The 22,545-nt window shown below is 42.8% G+C and overlaps 1 protein-coding gene and 1 long non-coding RNA gene across 3 annotated transcripts in view; both read right to left on the minus strand.

Annotated features, from left to right (window-relative positions):
- LOC120853518 (thrombospondin type-1 domain-containing protein 4) overlaps positions 1–22,545 on the minus strand; it is a 631,548-nt gene that overhangs the window by 192,158 nt on the left and 416,845 nt on the right. The window lies entirely within an intron of this gene.
- On the minus strand, positions 2,320–21,171 carry LOC120853521. The gene is made up of 3 exons (XR_005718796.1): positions 21,161–21,171; positions 14,443–14,446; positions 2,320–2,610 (listed from the first exon to the last, which is right to left on the minus strand). It is a non-coding gene; the product is annotated as an uncharacterized LOC120853521 (long non-coding RNA).

A 22,545-nucleotide genomic window follows, 5' to 3' on the forward strand; every position in this document is an offset into this window, starting at 1 on the left:
TACAGAAGGTTGCACCAGGCCTCACTCCCTCACCAGTTGCCCTCTGCCCTCCCCTGAAGCTCAGCCAGCAGGAATCTACCAGGTGTTCACCCTTGAAGTCTCCCTTTCAGTGTCATTTGACACTTGGGACATGACCCATGACCAACAGGGGAAGCGCAGGTGAGGACCTGCTCCAGCAGCTTGAAGATGGGAGTGAGTTATAGCAGTGTGCTCGCTTCTTGAGAGCTGAAGACGTCTCCATAATCACAGTCTTCATATCACATGCCCATATGTTTGTGACACACAGAAATGAAAACCAAAGATTTAAAGAACAGCACTTGGACTTTGGTCAAAGCTGGGCCCCACATGCCAGTCTTGAAAGATGGAAAAAACATGAGCAGACCAGATTCAGTGCCCTACTTCCCGATACCTTACTATCTTGTCTCAGCCAAGTCATTCAGTTTCTCTAAATTTCAAATTTCTGAGGTTGGTCACAATAAACAACTGCTCTATCTGGTTACCATAACCTAAGAAGATGTCTATAAAAGTGTTTTGCTCTTGTGAAAAGCCCATCCAAAATACAGGCTATTATTATTACTTGCTATCACACAGACTACTTTATGAGAATGGCCTATTCTTGTCATCACCCTAGTCCAAGTTCATTGCCTCAAGGCTACACTGTTGCAAATCTCCGAATCAGTCTCTTCCCAGTGCTGACTTGTGAACTATCCTATAGTTCTGCTCTAAGTGTGCTTCCCTCGTGGCTCAGACAGTACAGAATCTGCCTGCAATGCTGGAGACCGAAGTTTGATGCCTGGGTTGGGAAGATCCCCTGGAAAGGGGAATGGCTCCCCACTCCAGTATTCTTCTCTGGAGAATTCCATGGACAGAGGAGCCTTGGTCTCTTTCAGAATTTTCCACAGTTTCTTGTGATCCACACAGTCAAAGGCTTTGGCATAGTCAATAAAGCAGAAATAGATGTTTTTCTGGAACTCTCTTGCTTTTTCAATAATCCAGCAGATGTTGGCAATTTGATCTCTGGTTCCTCTGCCTTTCCTTGAACATCTGGAAGTTCATGGTTCACGTATTGCTGAAGCCTGACTTGGAGAATTTTGAGCATTACCTTACTAGCGTGTGAGATGAGTGCAATTGTGCGGTAGTTGGAGCATTCTTTGGCATTGCCTTTCTTTGGGATTGGAATGAAAACTGACCTTTTCCAGTCCTGTGGCCACTGCTGAGTTTTCCAGATTTGCTGGCATATTGAGCACAGCACTTTCACAGCATCATCTTTCAGGATTTGAAATAGCTCAACTGGAATTCCATCAGCTCCACTAGCTTTGTTTGTAGTGATGCTTTCTAAGGCCCACTTGACTTCACATTCCAGGACCCATAAATAAAGTATTTCATCGTTTGGTATGTTAAAGTTTTATATGATGATATAATACCTTTATAATTCATAGACCATGTTTCATCTTTCATTTTTGAGGATTTTCATATAGGATGATACATGAGTCTCTAGTTTTTAAACTGTCACTCTGTACTTCACTACATGCATAACCAGCAACTCATTTCTCTTCTCCTGAGGATGGATATTAAGGCAGTTTTCAATAACTGATGATTATGGACAGTGCTGCTACCAACATTACTGTACTTATGGACACATCTGCAAGAGTACACAGTTGCCAGGGTTTTTCTGGCCAGTCATTTTTGAAATTTTTTGACTGCAACTCACAGTAAAAATATATTTTATATCACTGTATACTATACAAAACACAAAATATGTCTGTATTCACACACAAGGTGAAACTGCCTCAAGAAACCATACTTATTACCCTTATTGCATCCTCTGTCCTTTAATATATTCCATTCCATCCTATTCTATATTTTAAATGCTGTTCAAAGCCCCCCAAATCGATTTCATGATCCATATATGGGCCTAGGGTATATACGTAGGTGTGGAATTGCTGAATGGATGGAAGGCTACATGAACCTTTAACTCCCCATTAAAACACGGCTCTTTTAAACCATTCTCCAGCTAAACAAACATAACAATTCCTTAATGTCTAACGACCTATCCCTGGGTCTCTGACAGGTCATTAACCCTTTGGCAGGTTTCTCCCCTTCCCCCAAACACACGTTGCTCGTTCCTGCCTTTACAGAGACAGTGCCCCTGCTTGCCCCCTGCTCCTGCCCTCTGCATGTGAGTGCTGTCACTTCAGTCGTGTCTGACTCTTGGCGACCCCATGGACCATAGCCTGCCAGGATTCTCCAGACAAGAATACAGAAGTGGGTTGCCATTCCTCCTCCAGAGGGTCTTCACGACCCAGGGATCAAACCCTGGTCTCTTCCATCTCCTGTATTGCCAAGTGGGCTCTTTACCACTAGCACCACCCAGGGAGCCCCACTTCCTCATCAAGTATCCAAAGGTACCCCAGCCTCGCTCTGCCCTTGAACTTAAGCTGCACTTAAAAATACCACTAGGACATATTTATTCTTTAATCTGCAACTGCTTTCTGTGTCTCCTATTGTCTTCCAAATGACAAGGTTCTTGAGGGCAGAAATATGCTGTCTTGGAGCAGAGTATCTCATCCGTGAGTCAAAAGTCCCAGCTCCAAATTGCTAGGTTTTGGGCTCCAAGTTCCTTGCATATAAAATGAAAACTTGGTAGAGCTTTTTCTTTTCTTTTTTTTTAAGAGGCAATAAGATCACATATGTGGAAGCATTTTGCAAACTGTGAAGAGACAGAGAAGGACTTACATGCATTTCATATCTTCCGTGGCAGGCGTGATGCCTGCTGGTCCTGATAAGCAGCTTCCATCAAGGGTGAGCAGAATTCTAAGATGAGCCTCATGCCCTGGATGCTCTCCAAGACCGCCAACGGGATGGGCTTTGTGCCCATGATCAGGTTATGTTAAATGGCATAATTGACCTTAAGACAGGGAGGTTATCTGGGTGGCCTGACTTAATCACATGAGCTTTTTAAACTTGCAAAGTCTTCTCTGGTTGGTTACGGATTTGAAACACAAGAATTTGTCATCTTTTTTCTGGCTCGAAGATAGAGTTCACGTGGCAAGGAAAAATGGGCAGCCGCCCAGAGCTGACAAACAAGGAAACAGGGACCTCAGAAATGAACTGTCTATAAGCAGGGAGCTTGGAAGGCTCCATCCGGGTGAGCATGGCAGCCATGGGGTCACCTTGATCTCAGCCCAGTGAGACCCTAAGCAGAAAATCTAGCCACGCTGTGCCCAGATTTCTGACCTACAGAAACAATGATATAATACATAATATATGTATGTATTAATTTACATAACATAGAAACTATGAAGTAATACAACTGTTGTTTTAAGCCACTGAAGTTTGTGGTATTTTGTTACAAAGCAATAGAAAACTAATTACACATGAAACTGGGAAGGTTTAGTTATTACTAATAGCTAGGTTTTCCATTTCTCTGTGCATAAAATTGGTGTCTCTTGTTGCTACTGTTTTACCTTCCAAATCATGGTGGCTCAGACCCTTTAACGGAGAAGGCAATGGCACCCCACTCCAGTACTCTTGCCTGGAAAATCCCATGGACGGAGGAGCCTGGAAGGCTGCAGTCCATGGGTTGCTGAGGGTCAGACATGACTGAGCAACTTCACTTTCACTTTTCACTTTCATGCATTGGAGAAGGAAATGGCAGCCCACTCCAATGTTCTTGCCTGGAGAATCCCAGGGACAGGGGAGCCTGGTGGGCTGCCGTCTATGGGGTCGCACAGAGTCAGACATGACTGAAGTGACTTAGCAGTAGCAGCAGACCCTTTAAATGCTATGGAAGGATAATAAAAACCAAGGTTGAGGGCAGGGAGAGATGAAGGAACTAATTTGAGATGTATCAACCAGTTACTACAGAATAGATTGGAATCATCCTTCAAGAGGATAGCAGCAATCTTTCTCTAAGTGAAATAACCTTGATAAAATAGCAAACCTTCTGAGCCATGTCAAGTCTGATAGTTGAATTATTATTGAATTATTATTACTTTTCACATGTGTGCTTTCCTTCTTGTTAAGACTTATTTACCCAGAGGTATTTCTAATTCCTTTCCTCGTCAGAAACTCCATAGATTTGCAATGGGCATATCAACATGAGAATAGGCATGGGTCCCTCTCCAGAAGGACATACCAGCCCTAGGTAATACTCTCTGAAATCTCAGCCAGCCTCTGGCAACTTAACAGTAACAGGCATTGGACAGAAAGGAGGAGATCTAAAGGTGAATGCAACATAGTATCTCCTTACCAAAATTCAGTTTATCCTCATTCACAAAGGCAAATTATCTTAAATTGACAGCACAAGTACCACCAATTTCATAAGAAAAAAGTCAGCGCAATCCAGAGCCCCCAATTTAGTCAATGTACATAAAGACAACACCAATATCATGTAGCTACTTTACTAGATAACATGAATATGGGGATATAAACCAGCCAAATGTTTTCTCTTTACTATTTAGTCTATCTAATAGCTGTTTGCCTGTTCTTCTTAGGCTATGACACCGCTGTATACTTTATACTAAAAAAAACCCACACACATATGATAATGAAAGTTTAAATAATGCAACCTTTAGTTTAAAAAAATAGTAAAGTCAAAAAGAATCAATGAACACAGTGCTGATGACACCACACTCATCTAACAAGTCACCATCATAACAAAACAGTGTCCCTGCTACAACCAGCAAACCATGAGTCATCGGAAAGGAGCATGCCCAGCCAGATGTTGGTGTGACCTGGACCACTGTCCAGAGGACCAGTTAGAGGCCGCCCTGCTGCTCAGGAGGAGCACCAGTCCAAACCAGTTTTCACGAATACCAGCACAGTCCCCTTAGAGCTAAAGCAAGGGGATAGAGTTAAAGCAGTAGTAAAGCCAAATGGTTGTAAACCAAAGAGGCATCATTTCACCACATTTTACAGGTTAAAAACCATTTCTCCATCCTGCAAGCTTCTCCACAATACCACATTTATTTCTGCCTCCATGAATCTGAAAACTTTCACTCATCACCTTCCATAGTCTCCTGCCCTTCTGCTTAACAACTGCCAAGTCCCAGAATGTTAAGAGACCTTAGCCATCACATTTAATATTGGAGAAGCCAAGGATTAGGGAGGTGAGTGTTAGGCCTGCTGTCCACTTCCTTGCAGCCCATATAGGAAAGTTTTTCTAATTCTCCCAGAACACACAGATCAGTGGATTAGTCGATCAGTAAGTATTCGCTGAGCATTCCTTAGGTCCTGGCATTGTTCTAGAAACTATGAGGGATTCAAAACAAAGTTTCTTCCCACAACAGGGATTACTAGTCCAGGAAAGAAGGTTTAAATATGTGAAATGATTTCAAATAAGAGAATACTAAAGCTTTTCTTGTTAGGACAGTCCTGGAACATACTCTGGAGGCATTTATAATTCATATTGAATAATTCAGTGCTTTCCAAAACATACCATTTATTATATAAAGAAATCTATTTCTATTTTGGAAGTATTTGTACATCACTCCAACATACGCTTTGGAGAGCTTATAATAAAGACATTATAAGGTTGATAAAAATAGAATAATCCAGGAAATAGGAAATGTTAAGGTTAAAGTTGTTTTGGTTGAGTATAAAATATGAATAAAGGATACCCTCACTGAAGGCAAAAAGATAACATGCTGTCTTGTTCCCTGAAAGGAGAAGATAAGATAGATCCACAGGACATTAGAAAGGTTCCTAAAACTTCCTCACATGGAACTTTAAGGTCTACGGCATAATATAACAGATGTCCTTAATAACAGCTTTAAAATAAAAACAAAGGCAGAAAACAGACCATCTTTTAGTTTCTATAAAAGCTAAGAACATGGCCAATGGCCAGTAATTGTTGAGGTCTAAGTATTCTAATGTGCTCAAAGGGTAGATTCAGAATTCCCAACGAGAGGGGAGAAAGGAGAATAATCATTACTTTCCTAAATATTACACTTAAAAAAAACACATGGTTTATAATAGGAGCTGGACTGTATGCAATATGAGATGATATTTTCTGTGAAGGGGCTGATATATGTAAATGTTGGGAAGGATTATACTAAATATTACTACATTGGTTTCCTCTTACACAATTGTAGATTTTTCAGAATTTTGGATTTTGTAGGTCCAAAAATTTTAAATTCCCCAAAAGAGCTTTGAACGCTTTATGGATTTGTTCACTTTTCATTGTCAAGCAGAAACATTTTTTTACCAAAAAAATAAGAAGTGTCTACCATCTTATTCTTACTACTTAAATCATCTCATAAAAGAAATTTTAACACCAAAAAAGTAGAAAAACATAATCTCAGAGAAAAAGAGCACTTTTATGGCACCCTACTCCAGCATTCGTGCCTGGAAAATCCCATGGATGGAGGAGCCTGGTGGGCTGCAGTCCATGGGGTCGCGAAGAGTCGGACATGACTGGGCGACTTCACTTTCACTTTTCACTTTCATGCACTGGAGAAGGAAATGTCAACCCACTCCAGTGTTCCTGCCTGGAGAATCCCAGGGATGGGGGAGCCTGGTGGGCTGCCGTCTATGGGGTCGCACAGAGTCAGCCACGACTGAAGCGACTTAGCAGCAGCAGCAAGGTTCTCTACCATAGTTCTCATTCACATTTTGCTCAGGGCCACTGAAGACTGCATTTAAGGGGTTAGGAAAACCTCTGGCCTAGATTGTAAGCTTCTTGCAGGCAGGGGCTAACCCACATACAAGATACCATGCCCTCAACCTTTTCCATTCCATTGCCAAATATTTATACACCCAACCCTATATAAAACATAGGTTTTATGCTTTAGAGGGGCCATTCACAAATATACCACAGTCCTTACAGCAGAGTCTATACGGCTAGATTCACCTTAGAGAGGATAATGACCGAGTGTCACCTAGTGGTGAGAAGGGTAACTGCAGTCTTTCCAAAATTAAATCTTGCTAGAAGCTGTAGTTTTCAGGTATGAATTTCCGGTCCTCAAAGTAGGCCTTAAAAAAAAAAACTGATTAAAAAGTAAACAAAAAGGACTTTCATGGTGGTCCAGTGGTTAAGAACTCATCTGCCGATGCAGGGGACATGGGCTTGATTGATCCCTGGTCAAGGAAGATTCCACACGCCTCAGGGCAACTAAGCCTGTGGGCCACAACTACCGAAACCTGAGAGCTCTAGACCCTGTAAGTCAAAACTACTGAGCCTGCACTCTGGAGCCTGAGAGCTGCACCTACCGAAGCCCATGACTGCTCCACCAGAGAAGCCACTGCAAAGAGAAGCTCCCTCACCGCAACAAAGAGCAGCTCCCCACTTACTGCCAACTAGAGAAAGCTCGAGTACAGCAATGAAGACCCAGTGCAGCCAAAAATAAACAAATAAATATTAAAAAAATAAACCAACAATAATAAAAAAACTCCCTGATTTTCACATTTCACATTTTTGGGTATATGAAGGCATTCTGCTTGCTTATTCAGTCATTTTATTTTTCATCTCCTTTATTTAAAACTTACCACTTACAAAAACATACAATGCAATCAAACAAAACAAGATTTAAAGTGAGTAGGGAGGAAACCTGTTAAAAGGAACAATATAACGGAGCGGAAAGTGAAATCAGCACCAAAATGTATGTCACAAGATCTCTGTGTTTGTTAGCTATTGTTGTTCAGTCCCAAAGTTGTGTCTGACTCTTTGTTAGTAGTGGGTTACTATTCAGCTCCAAGCTTTCTGGTAGATGGCTGGAGAGAGAAATTCACTCACTTCATGAGTCACAAATTTCTAAAATTATAACCAGCTCTAGAGAAGCCCAGGTGTTTCTAGTATGGAGACAAGACGGAAATCTCCCTATCAGGTACTGAATGGCAGGAAGTCTTCAACAACAAACTGAATAGTCTCGTTTCCTGCAACTTTCCTTGCGTATAGGATGCATCACTAAAGCCCCATTTGTACAGGCAATTCTACTGGGCGCTATCATGCTACGGTTCAGCTCTGCAGCTTCTGGCTTAGTCTGAAGCTATTCTAGGGCCTCTAGGGAAACGGATTGATTATATCAGCTTCAGGCAATCCCTATGGCTGCACTTGTTCACGTCTCTGTATCCAAGCCCCTGACAAAGTGACTGTGTAGCTTCTCCCATGAAGAGATGGAGTCTATTTCTTTACCCCTTGGAGATCTTGCATGTTTCTGCTCGTGGTCTTGGAATTTCAGCACTGACACATGGACAAGCCTGGGCTAGCCTGGAAGAGCATGAGAGACGTGCGCTCCATTCACCCTTGTCACCCTGGTGGATAGCCAGGCAACTGCCAGACATGTGTGTGAGGCTCTCTCAGGTTAGCCAGCTTCTGGCTGACCACAGATGCAGCCCAGCCAAGGTCAGCCGTGCATGGCCCAGATTGGCAGACCCACCCCAGCTGACTTGCAGACTCAGGAACAATAGTAAATGGCTGATATGTTCAGCCACTCTTTCCTGCCTTCCTGGGCATCAGTCCTCACGTCCAGGCGATTTTCTCCTTAACATTCTTGGGTCCAGCTGCTCCTCTCCATCTGTTCGGGTGCCCCTCAGTTCATCACCTCTCACCTGGGCACTGCAAACTGAGGGCCAGAGAGAAGGAGGAGCTGCTCAGGGTCACAGAGCAGAAAGGCAAGGAGTCAGGGACCCAAACCCTCTGACATCCTGACCCCCTGCTTCAGAGTCCCCACCGCTTACACAGCTGGTAAAGGGAGATCCAGAAACCAGTTTCTGGTACCATGAAGATGGAGCGGAGACAGCCAGTCTTCCCTTTGATTACACCACTTTGGATGAGAAACTTGTGTTTCCAAACCTCATTTTGCTCATCTTCAAAAGGGGATGAAAATATCCACAAAGGTGGTCAAAAGCTTCAAAATAAGAAAGCTCTTTGGAATTCAAGGAGTGTCATAAATGTCTGCTATTGTGTTGACACACAGTAGGTGCTCAGTAAAAGCTGAATGCACACAGAAAAGTTTGCATTATTGCTTAAGGCACAGTCTTGAACTGAGGGCTGTGGGTCAGCACCAGACATCGTTTCACAGACAGGGTTGATCAGGGAGCTAAGATTCACTGAATGTCTCCAACAAAGTGCTGGGATCAAGTCTATGTCACGGCTGCAAGGGCCAAATTCTGGTTTTACTTCTTAAGTGAATGCCCACCTGAACTGCAGGAGTCCTCTCTAACGTCTCTAAATTTTTTAGAGGATTCAAAGTCCACCTTCATTCAAAAGGCATTTACTGGGCACCTTGCTTGTTCCAGGTACTCTAGTAAGGTGCTGGAAATATGATGAAAATCAAAGGTAATCAAAGCGACACAATTAGTATTAAATTACCAAATGAAATCACAGCTAGTGAGGCTGCAGGAAATCAATCAGAGCCCATATTGACATTTATTATAGCTCATAATCCTTCAGAAACGGTTGATGCATAACTGACCCCAACAGCAAGGTAGAACCTGTGAATGGAAGACATTGTATAAGGGAAATTCGATTATCCTATTCCCTGAAGAGTAATTAATTTATACAGTGGCTTTGAGGAAATATTTTTACATTGAGACAGTATGGCGTTGAACTTATTTCACAGGTGGTGTTTCGGGAGAAAAAGGGACCCATTGAATAGAACCAAACTATGTAATTCACAAAGCAGAGATTAGGGTTTCAAAAGCTCTAGAAACATTCCATTGGCCTATGGGTTCCTGAAGTCAAATCCCTTTTCAAAAGCCACATTCTAGTTTTTGTTCAAGAATGAAAAATAAGGTCTTTTGGGGTCCTTGGCTTCAAAGTCAGTAAATCTCACCCATGCTCCTTTCTAAATGTCTTCCCAGTGGGACCCCACCTGACTCTTCTCGTGGCCACCACCCTTAGCATTCCTCCTGGAACCTTGTAACAAGCTCTTTCAGATGTAACAAATACGGAGCACTTATCATGCGCCAGGCAGTGATAAAGAAAATCACAATTCCTGTGCCCCAGAGGCTCAGAGTCCTCACTCACTGCCTCTCCCCAGAAAGCCCCACATCTCCTGTCCCCCACACAGATGCTGCGGTGACTTTCCCAGACATCCTGCACGTCTGCTGAGCTCAGAACTCTATCTGTAACCCTTAGTGGTTCATCAAGATTTGGGCTGAAATGTCCCCCTGGTGAGGCATTAGAGACATCTCAGCACATGTCCCCTGCAGACTCTCCAGGGGCAGCCCCTGTCATGCTCACACAGGCATCCTAAACTCACGTTGGAACAAAGTCCTGGCACATACCCAACCCTGCCAGCTCCCTTTCTGGGCATTTTTTGCTTTTCCTGGAATGACCTCTCCCTCCCCCCACTGCCAATCTTCCCTGCTTCCTCTTTGTCACTTTGTCCTTCCAGAGGTAGCTCAGACTCAGCTTCTCCTGGGGAGCTTTCTCCCCATCCCCAACCCTAAAACCACTTTTCAGACTTAGAAAAGAATGAACTATGTGTTTATGCATATATATATAACTCTAAGATTATAGTGAACACTGTCGCCTTAAATGACTCGGTAAGCCCCTTCAGACTCTGCTGCGCGGCAAGAGGAGGGCTCCTAATATGAGATTTCACAGTAGTAGACGTGATACACAGCATGCGTATCACATATATAGCCCAGCAACAGAGCTCGCTACCCCTTTCCCTGGGGGCAAGCCGGTGGTTTTCCTACCTTATCTCCAGACCTAGCCCAGGGTCAGACAAGAGCTATAGGCTCTGGAAGTGGCTACCAAGCTACAACTACCACCTTCAAGGTGGGTTGGAAATAAAAGGGTGGAAACCACCTGCAAGCCCAGCACAAAGAAAATGGTTAAAATGGCAGCTTCATCCATACAACTGAATATTGTACAGCTATTAACAAACAAGGTTTTGAAGATGATTTAATGATAGACAAAAACTGCTCACTATATAATGTAGTTTATTACCCTCATTTTTTGGTGTTTTTGTCTTTTTGCATTTTTAGCCTCCAACTAGAAATTCACATAATTTGGCAAGGGTTGAGGATAAATAACCACAGGCAAACATGTTTTCGTAAGTCCAAAACACTAACAGCAGTAAATTTGCTGTGGTGGGATTTTATTTCTTTACTATGTTTTTCTAAATTTCTCTCTGCACACTGTCTCTTTCTTTCTCTTTCAACAATATATAAAAATTACTTTTAGGAAAAGGGGCAAGCATTTTAGGAAGGGGGCAGTTCAGGTTTGGCAGAAAAAAGAAGCAAATGAAAAAAAAAAACACCCCACTCTTCAAAGAGGCTGGAAGAAGAAAATACAACGTATAGAGACATTTCCAAGGCAGTTGCTAGATGGCAGGTTAGCAAGTGAGAGGAGCTGTCTGTGGCCAACTCCAGAGCTGACCCTCTCATCGTCTGGAAGGAAGAGAGACGGCCACACCAAGATGCTGTATATTGCACAGTATAAGAGATCAACATGAAGGACTTCCTTGGTGGCGCAGTGGTAAAGCATCTGCCTGCCAATTGCAGGAGACACGGGTTCCATATCTGGTCCAGGAAGATCCCATGTGCTGCAGAACAGAACAACTAAGCCTATGCCACAACTACTCAGCCTGCACTATGGAGCCTGCGAGCTGCAGCTACTCAGTCCTCATGCTCTAGAGCCTGTGCTCTGCAACAAGAGAAGCGACCACAATGAGAAGCCCGTGCGTTGCAACTAGAGAGTAACCCCTACCCGCTGCAGCCAGAGAAAGCCCAGACACAGCAACAAACGCTCAGAATGGCCCCAGACAAATAAATAAATTAATTAAAACAAATTTTTTTTAAAAAGATCAACATGTAGAGGAGAAAGTAGGCCTGCAGGCTAGAGCTGACATGTCCTATGGATTCTAACATAACCTCTATAACTAAATTATAGGGTGGGGTTTGAGTCACCCTTGGGGACTCTATCTTCTACAGGGCTCAGAGGAGAACCCTGTCTACAACAGGTGCCCAAAATGAATTCTAGATGCTAAATACAGGCATTTTTAGAAAAGCATACCAGACATCTGGGGATTTGGTAAGGGGAACTTGCCTTAATGCAGTGGGAACATGGAAATCACATTTTGAAATATAAACTCAGGGATCTCTTTTTTCCATTAAACAAGGAATTTCTTGGGATTTGCTAAACATTTCTGTTTTATTCAATACAGAGACTCTGAGGCAAAGGGATGCCAGGAACAAACCTGGAGCCTACAGCTTAGGACAGGGTTTATTTATGTGGGCGCAGGAAACTAACACACAACATCCTACCCTCCCAGGGAGGCCCTCCATGGAGACATAGCTAACTTGTAAGAATCAAAGACATGTACATGGGATCTTTGGGCTCAGAAGAGGCTAAAAATGAAAGGGGGGAAAAAGTGAGTTCTTCACCAGGTCTGGGTTTCAACTTCAGGCACTTTCCACCTTAGATCTTCCCAGAAGATGCATAGAAGATGAAGCATTAGTCAGCAACAACAAAGCCTGTCTTGATGATGCTATGGAAACACCCCGTAGGACACCTCAGGCTTAAAGGGAGTTCTGGCTTCTCTCAGCCTTTAACATGCAGCCTGCAAGCCCAGCCCGGCCCCTTTGCAGGCTGGGACAATGGCGAAGGTTAAATGGCTCGGAGAGGCACAGCGAAGCTATACCGCAGAGCAACTGCTAATGCAAAAGCGACTAGAAACACCCCGGAGTGTAGTCTGGGAAACCGCCCGGAGCCATAGGCTGTTGCAGCTGGAATGAATCTGCCAAGACAGTTGTCAACCTTCTAATTTTCCAGTTGAAGTCACTGCAACTCCCAGAAGAAAAGGGACTTTCCCAACACCCAGCAACCCTTTCATGGAGGCCCTGGGAGGAGACACTTTGCACCAACTCTGCTTAAGATCCTGGAGCCAAATATCCTATTTCCATCATCAGAGTTCTGCCCTCTTAGACCACAAGATAGTGGAAACAGTCTGTCAGACAGACTGGGTCTGTATTCTAGGTCCACCAACTATTAGCTGTACAGTCCTGCCTTCCTCATGGAAAAACAATGTCTTCCTGGCTAATATCTCACAGGGCTGTTTTGAGTAACTGAGTAAATACAAATGGGAAAGCCTTTTGTAAACCATTAACTCTACTTTTACAAATATAAGTAGCTGTACCTGATGCAAGGTATTCTTGTGCCACAAATACATTGGCTGGGACGGTGCTTGGCATATAAGAAGTGCTCAGGACTTTTCTGCCAGTGCAAGGGACACAGGTTCGATCCCTGCTCCGGGAAGATTTCCCATGCTGTGGGGCAACTAAGCCTGTGCACCACAACTGCTGAAGCTGGTGTGCCATAGAGCCTGTGCTCGGCAACAAGAGAAGCCACCACGATGGGAAGCCTGGGCACTGCAACTGGAGAGTAGCCCCCTTGTACTGAAAGTAGAGAAAGCCTGCGCACAACAGTGAAGGCTCAGTGCAGCCAAAAAAAATTGCTCAGCTGATGGGAGCTAGGGTTATTACTTGTCTTCATAAGCAGTGGCACTGACTCTTTGAATCCAAAGGCTAATGTCTCTTTATCTACTTTTATATGTTCTCCAAAATACTTAGCTCAGTATCCTACCCTATTAATAAATGAATTAGTCTCTCCCACCCCTCCACCCACTGACCTATGAGTCACACATTTGATTGTTTCCCATTTCGATTTGGCTATTAGGAAGCTCAGAGTAAAGCTGGCCCATACTCAGCAGAACCTAATGGCAGGGATTTTAGACGCTAGTCTTATCCCTGTCTTATTTTTCCTATCCTAGGTTTTCCCTTTGCTTCATTTTCCTTCCTTCCTTGTTATCGTGTATGTTATGTTCACTAAAATTTTCATGGTTGTTTTCAACACTTTTTAGGAGAAAAGAGTTATAAATAAATAACTTTTGAGAGATGCTCAATTCACATTCTTGACTCTTGAACGAAAGAAAGAAAGAAACAAGAGTGGCGTCAAGATTTGTAACCCTCCTTCCTCTTTGTCCCCACTCTCCCTCTTCTCCTTCCTTCCTTCCCCTCCATCTCTCTTAGCTGTGATGCCTGGCTTAATATTTTCCTTGAAACATGAAACCAAATGTCAGAGAAAGATTAGCATGGGCCTGTGACTCACATCCATGAATATCAGAAAGCAGAATCTTCATTTCTTCAGGGCTTCTGACCAGCAAGGAAAACAACCCAAACCTTGGATATCTGACCAGCAGGCCACATTTTGCCTTGGATGCTTTTAGCAAAACATGTATTTTTAGAAAACCAAGATATTTAAGGGGATATCATGGTTAAAAACATTCTTATGAGAGGAAATATCTTTCCATTTTCTCTCCATTTAGGAATAACACATACTCATTAAAGGAAAATTGCTGTATATCATGCAGACAAGTAGAAAAATATTCAGCAAAAAGTCATGCATGGGAGGAAATGTTTTAAATATTAGACTAAAAAAAAGAGGTAAGATCACAGCTATTAAAGTCTGGAGGGTACTTCTGCTAGTACTTAACTTTCATTTATTTGTCTATTTTCCATGTTAAGAAAAGGGTCTTTTTTTTTTTTGCTCTTTTGCCTGCATCACCATATGGCAGTATATAGGAGCTCAGTTCCCTGATCATGGATTGAATTGTACCCTCTGTAGTGCAAGCGTGGATTCTTAACCACTGGACCACTGGAAAGTCTCACGAGAAGGCCCCTGATCCTGGGTGGGCCATAAATTGGTTCTGAGCTTCCAAATTGCCAAGACTGAGATGCAAGGATGACGGGTCCTCAAAATCAGTGTTTGTAAGTCAAACATACACACAGATCAGGTGTCCTGACATTCCTCCTTCTGAGAGCTGATACAGCTTCCTCTTGTGAGTTGGTGGGCAGATACACCAGCTTCCTTGCTCCTCTGCTGAATAATTCTGAGGTATATGCTACATTGACTCTCAGAGATCCCCATCCAGATGGAGCCCCAGGAGCTCATATGATCACCAATTCGACAACACACATGTACTGAGTGCTTTCCTCCACACCATCCTTCCCCTCTCCCTGCTGGGGTATCCTGTGACCACCTGTAAAATGAACCACGTACACTGGGATCTTTGGCTCAGCGTCTGCGTCTGGGCAAACCCAAATCAAGACCTCGATGTTCTGAGACCTAGGGAAATGCACTAAACACAATGATGATTATCACATGTTGCCTCTCAGAAGGATGTCCAGCACAGCCAAGGGCAGTTTCACACAGTCACTGCCATGGCAACCTGCTCACTGCTCTGGGTGAAGGGTCGCCTTGATAGAACTAACATTTAGCATTGCTGTGTGAAGTGAAGTGCAGTGAAGCCAGTGACTTTACCTGGCCTGCAGATGCTAATCTCTAACAAGAGGGGTGTTGTTGTTTAGTCACTAAGTCCAACTCTTTGCCACCCCATGGACTGTGGCCCGCTAGGCTCTTCTCATGGAATTCTCCAGGCAAGGATACTGGAGCAGGTAACCATTTCCTTTTCCAGGGGATCTACCCGACCCAGGCATCGAATCTGCGTCTCCTGCATTGTGGGTGGATTCTTTACCACTGAGCCACCTGGGAAGGGTTCAAAGGTTCCTTGACATAAAATATTCCATGCCTCCATGAGGTTCACTTTTTAGGGAGAAAGAAAAATCACAGTGCTCTTAGCTGAACTGTTGTTCAGACCATCCTGGTCTATTCTGTAAAAGGCTGTGGGGTCAGAAGATAGGAGGTGGCCCTGAAGAGAGAAGAGCCAGGGTCTGCATCCTACCTGACCATGTGATAACCGAAGAAGTGGGAATGGCATGGGGAACGGGGAGGGAGGCCCGAGAGCTAAGAAAAAAAGAAAGTAGAAGTGTTAATCTCTCACTCGCGTCCAGCTCTTTGCGACCCCATGGACTGCAGCCCCCCAGGTTCCTCTGTCCATGGGACTCTCCAGGCAAGTATACTGGAGTGGGTCGCCATTCCCTTCTCCAGGGGATCTTCCTTACTGGGGGATTGAACCTGGTTCTCCTGCATTGCAGGCAGATTCTCTCCTAAGAGCTAAGAGGACAGATCATAGACAAGAGAAGAAATGACAGGGCTCTCTCGAGGCACAGTGAGTCAATTATAACCCACAAAATCTGGTTACAGTGTAGGAAGGGATGGGGGATTATGTGGCAAAAGGGTCTGAGAGATGAGGGTCTATTCTAGAGAAACTCAGGGAGCGATGTTATCGCCCAGATGGCTGAGGAAGTGAGACGAATCCTACAGCCTTTAACAAGTTACAGTCAGTATCTCCCTTCATCTAAAAATGGGTCAATAATCCCTTTATGCTGGTCTGAGCACCTGAGCACAAATAGATGCTCCCACAACACTGGTGTCGGGATCTATTGGCTGACCCTGAGTTAAAGAAATGCATGGACACGTCTGACCATGAACTTCTCAACACTCAGAAAGTACGTATTTTTACCCATGGCTACATCAAAACTAGTATGCATTTTTATTTGATTAAATTCTTATAAAGAGAAAACACACACAATATTCAAACTGTGCACTGTTACAGAATAACCATGCCTGAAGGGTACTTGAATCCACTATTAAATTTCAGCAAAAAAATTTTTTTTCTAAAGCAAAACCAAATGAAATGGCTTACTCGTTATTTTTCTTTAAGTACTAGCTGTGACCTTATAAACTTATTCCTCTCCCTGGACCTCGGATTTCCCATAACTAAAAATCAAGGGGCACTGGGCCAAATGTGCTTGAGGAGCCTTTTTGGGTCTTTGCTTTGCTTCCATTCTAGTGCCCTTGGGAAAGCAGAGGACTGAGTCTTTTATGTGGCCAGAAAGAGTGACTTCCGTCTGCCATTGTCACACTTGTGTCCCGAGCACCTCGGAAGCTGGCTTAGAACATCTAAACCTTAATGACGCCTTTGCTTTTCTTCCCTTGTCAAGAAATTCCAGGATGATATTTTTCCTCTTGTTACTGTAGCCCTGTAATTTATATCCTGTGGTCTCAGAGGTTCATTCACCTCCCAGGAACATCTGCCTGCTGTTCCCTCTTCAAATTCAATGTTTGTTTGCAATTAAATTTGTAAGAGAGTCCCTGGAGCAGAAACTAGCGTGATAAGATCTCTCCCATCACTTCCAACACATCCCCTCACTAACAAGTCAGGGCTGCCTTAGATTTGCAAGTGAAACTACAGCCTTGGGGCTCATGCATGGCTGGGACCTCAATACACATTTGCCACACGGGCTTAAGACTACTCATCAGCTGGATACATTTATGGGAGATGGAAACAGCGACTGGGAAGAAGGAAGCCCTGGTTGGATAACAACCTTCTTTGAGGCCAGACAAAGCCATCTCTACTGAGGTTACTGACAGACATGCTATGAAACATGGAAATCAGAGGCCATGTAAGTACTTAGGTTATTTGAACCCAATAAAAATAAGTGGTCCTTATAAAAACTTTTTATTGTCTTTCTATTTCAGTGTGCTTTGTTTCTCAGGAATAAGAGCCAAAATGATTAAGTGTTATTTGGCTTAACCATTATGGTGTATATCTGACTTCAAGTCTTGACTCAGAATTCTGTTAATCATCAAACTGCTTCTTGATTAGAGGGCCCCCTTCATCCAACAATCCCGTACTGCTTACTCATAGTTCTAAGATGTTTTCAGTGGTATTTAGAACAATTCCCTTTGAATGGGTTTTCCAGAACATTTAGAGGATATGGTTCCAAAGGTGCTGCCTCTAGGGCACCAAGTGGGTCTTCACTACCCGAGGCTCACAGGGAAGATTCCTGGTGTAGTGTTGCAAGCGGGTCCTCCAGCCAGACTCTCCTGACCTTTTATCTCCAGAGGGTTGTGACACAGCTACCCTGCTTCAGTCTGTCTTACATGAAGGCTCTGTCCCTGTATGCCACCTGCATGCAACTGAGATCCAGCGCTGGGCACTGCAGGATGATGCAGGGTGTAGAGATGGCTTCCCAGTCTCCAGTGCTTACAGGTTCACCCTGAGATCAGATGCTCACAGGGGACACTAGTAAGAGAGCAACAGAAATCAAACCAGATCCAAGGCTTGATGTTATGTTATGCGCCAAGGCAGAGGGCACTCTAGGCCAGAGATGGTGTGCTAGGGTGTCACAGAAGTGGTGAAACTGGGGATGGGCAGGGAGGGGAAGGTGTGATGAAACAGACACTGCACCACATTCAGGCTCTGCTTTTCAGAGCAGGAAAACTAGAATGTGAGGTCAGCACCTTTATCTGGTTGACTCATGGATGTACGCCAACCACTTAGAACAGTGCCTGGCACATAGCAGGCCTTCCAGAGAGAATGTGTGGCTCTAGATGTCCATTGACAGATGAATGGATAAAGACGCTGTGGTACATATATGCAATGGAATATTACTCAGCCATAAAAAGAAATGCATTTGAGTCAACTCTAAGAGGTAGATGAACTTAGATCCTATTATACGAGTAAGAGATAAGTCAGAAAGAGGAAAAACAAATTTCATATATTAATGCATACACATGGACTCTAGAAAGATGTTACTGATGAACCTACTTGCAGGGCAGCAATGGAGATACAGACATACAGATCAGACTTGTGGATGCAGTGGGAGAAGGAGAGGGTTGGATGAATTAAGAGAGGAGCACGGAACCTATACGTTATTATATGTAAAATAGCCAGTGGACATTCACTGTCTGACACAGGGAGCTCAACCCAGTATTCTGTGACAATCTAGAGGTGTGGGATGAGGTGGGAGGTAGGAGGGAGGTTCTAGAGGGAGGGGACATATGAATATGTATGTCTGATTCATGTTGCTGTATGGCAGAAACCAATACAATACTGTAAAGCAATTATCCTCCAATTAAAAATAAATAAATTTAAAATGTATCATGGGGAAAAAAAAAGAATGTGTTGTTGAGTGCAGTGGAAGTCTAGGTTCCACCTTTTCCCCTCCCTCCTGGCCACCTTCCTACAGACTCAGAAGGCTGATGCACAAATCTAACCGTTCTATGGGTCAGCATACTTGGGGAACAAACTGTGTACAGCTGAGGTCTCTTACAAATAGCATTGAACACATTGAATGCATCTGGTTTAACTGCTGCTGCCAAAAAGATTTAAAGCCACAACCACTGTCTTTGAAGTTACCCCTAAGCTTTTACTCACCCAAAGGTTTCAAATGCTACAACTAGGCCCATGGTGATTTCGTTGCTTCTAGACCACTCGCCCTCCAGCTCTGGGCTGAGCAACTGTGTGGTCTTGGGCAAGCCACATAACCTCTTAAAAGATTCACTTTCCTCCTTTTCAAAATTAATGGGTTAGACTAGATTATCTTAAGGTTCCTTCTCAAATAATGATTTAAGAGATTGGAATTTGGTGTTTAACACCACTTTTTGGCTCTAGAGAAGACAGAGTGTTTGTTATTCACCCTTTTGCCAGGAAAACCACAGTGACCTCCTAGTTCCTTTCTTCACCCACGAGGAAGGTGTGGTTGACTTGTTCTAGCTTTAAGAATCCTCATTTTGCTCTTTCTCCTCTTGTAGTGGGCCATTCTGACCCTCCCATTTTAAAGTATCCTGGATGTTTTCTTCTCTTTTCTCTCCCAGTCAGGGCCTTTGCCTCCGTAATATCTGGTTGAGAAACTTGGAGCCACATCATGGTGTCTTGACCATAAACTTCCCCTCTCTAGGATCTCCTCTTTTTTGTTCCCTTAGATGCTCCGCACCAATCTATATCCTCTTTCTCTCACTTTATATTCTGCTTTAATTTGATAAACATCTCCTTGAAGCTTTACTGAAGAATCCTTTTCCATTAAACTCTACAACCAGGATAGCTGTCATCCATCATGCCTCTACTGGGTACCAAACACTTCATGGAAATTGTCTCCTTAATCTTCACTAGGGACTTCCCTGGTGGACCAGTCGTTAAGAATCTGCCTCTCGAAGTAGAAGACGAGGGTTCAGTCCCTGGCGAATAAAGATCCCACATGCCGTGGAGCAACTGGGCCTGTGCACCGCAACTACTGAGGTTGCATGGCACAACTAGAGAATCGATGCAACACAATGAAAGATCCTGCCGGATGCAACAAAGATCCTGCGTGCTGCAACTAAGATTTAAAAATCTTTACTAAAACTCTATAATGTTGACATGACCCTCCCCATTTTATTTTTTTAAAATGTTACATCTTATTTTTTTTTAATACTTATTAATTTATTTTTGGACGCACTGGGTCTTCACTGCTGTGCCCAGTCTTTCTTTACTTGCAGCTAGCCGGGGCTACTCTCTAGCTGCGGTGTGCAGGATTCTCATTACAGTGGCTTCTCTTGTTGCGTAGCATAGGCAGTAGGTGTGCGAGCTCAGTAGTTGTGGCATGTGGGCTTAGCTGCCCTGCAGCATGTGGAATCTTCCTAGACCAGGGATCAAACCTGGGTGCCCTGCACTGGCAGGTCAATTTTTAACCACAAGACTACGAGGTAAGTCCTCCTCCATTTTAAAGATGAGAACAATGACGCGTAGGGAAGTCACCGATCTTGCCTAATTAAGGACGTGCAGGACTGGAGATTCAAGCTCAGGCTCGTGTGCCTCAGAGCCCATGGGTCTTCTTCATTCTGCTAAAGACAGGAACACTATTCAGGGCTTCCCAGTGTGCATTTGCAGTTTATTGGCCACCTCTAGATTCAGAGAATTTAAAAGTTGGAACATATTTAATAAATTATTTAGTTTCAGTTATTTCTAGTAGAACTTAAGAAATAAAAGAACATAGCCACAGAGAGGAAAGGAATGATATAATCATTGCATGGGAGAATGCACACATATACATTTACATTTTTAACAGAAATGTAAAGTCTATCTTTATAAGCTTCCATGGAACATTTACAAAAACTGGAATATTTGACCACAAACAAAGCTTCAATCCTTTCTCTAAGGCTGGAATTGTATTGTGTATAATATGTCCCCAAGCTGTCTTGCATGCATATCTCCCACTACATGTATGTACTTAATGTTCTGGTCAAGGAAAAAAAAAAGAATTATTTGCCATTGTCTAAATATGCCTTTATAGTTTTCAATTTAATACCTTTCTTTATTCATACTGTTCCTGAGGCTTGGAATGGCTTCCTCCACTATCTGTCCATAAAATGCCTAAGCATTCTTCAATCACATCTCAAATACTCTTTTTTCCATAAGACTGTCCCTGATCCTCACCATAGGGTGTCATATGTTTATTTGAGTACTTTAAGGTTTCCTTTAACTAACCTACTTGCTCACCTTTAGAGGACAGTGGATGGGGGGTCGGGGGTGGTGGTTCTTATCTCCTAAGGAATCCCAGAACACTTAGCACAAACCTCATACACAAACTAGCACTCAATACAGAGCTGTGGGATTTAATTGAGAATTGCTTATTTTTGCATTGGTGCAATGTAGGAATGTGAAAAAAAAGTGTAGATAGGCAGATTTCACTACATTCTAACACAAATCACTTGGCCTTTTACATCAATTACTCACTCTGTCTTTTAAATATGCCTGGGTTGAAAATTTAGCATTCTTTCTGTCAGTTCAAATTAATTTTCTAAGCTAAAGTAAATAAATTTATGTAATATGCTGAATCAGCAAATAAGTTAAAAATTATTTTTTAAAGGAGAAATAACTAATTTGAGTATGCATGCCAGCAATACAGTACAAGAAAATAGGGGAATAAGACACCACCATGGCATTAGCATTTAGACTAAATAAATATTTCCATTTATAAAATTTGTGACTTTCTATTAAGGTACCCAACATTTCTTGGCAAGTAATTTTCTTAAAAAGTGGCTACTAAAATTTTGTTTGTGTCTCTCATGATATTCCAACCATGATTAATCACTTTTCTCTAAAGTAGCTGAGCTGCTTTACATTAGCTATATAAAAGGAAAGTTAAAAGAAAGGTGCTAAAGGTCATATTTAAGGTCATATTCCTATTTGTATAGATCTTTACAGTTTGCAAAGCACTTACATTGACATTATCTTATTAATGTTCCTTATATGGCCTTGAGATGAATGCTACTATTATACCAATTTTGCAGATGAGGAAACAGAGGTCTAGAAAAAGTCTTTGTCCTATAAACACATGCTTCGAGAAAAAGGAAAAGGAAGAAAAGAAGAAAGGATAAAAATGTATCTGACAAAGGTCAAGATGGTAGACTGAGCAAAATTATTTGTTTTTCTCTTTTCTTCTACAAATTTCATTCATATAGCAGAAAACATATATATGTTGTAAAAACAACTATAAAAGAAGCAAGGATATAATCAACAGATAAAACATTTTTGAGGAATCTCTGAATATTAAAAAGTGTATGTTGGCAAAAAAATCACAGCAGAAAAAACTACTAAAACAGACTACTACAGGGATGGAAAAAATTCTAAACACAGAAACCACAGGTACAATGAACAGGAGAGGCTATTTAGCAAGAGTGGTCATTAATATCAAGGACAGAACTACTTGAAAAACAGCGAGCTCAGTCATGCCTCATCTCCTCCATCGGCCAGCAGAGCAGCTGGTGGGAGATTTCAACATGTCCCTCTCAAACATTGATAGACAAAACAGACAAACATTAGCAAAGACACAGACTTGAAAAATTCTATCTACAATCTTGATTGA

Source organism: Oryx dammah, unplaced genomic scaffold, assembly GCF_014754425.2.
Source record: "Oryx dammah isolate SB20612 unplaced genomic scaffold, SCBI_Odam_1.1 HiC_scaffold_26, whole genome shotgun sequence".
NCBI classification, from domain to species: domain Eukaryota; kingdom Metazoa; phylum Chordata; class Mammalia; order Artiodactyla; family Bovidae; genus Oryx; species Oryx dammah.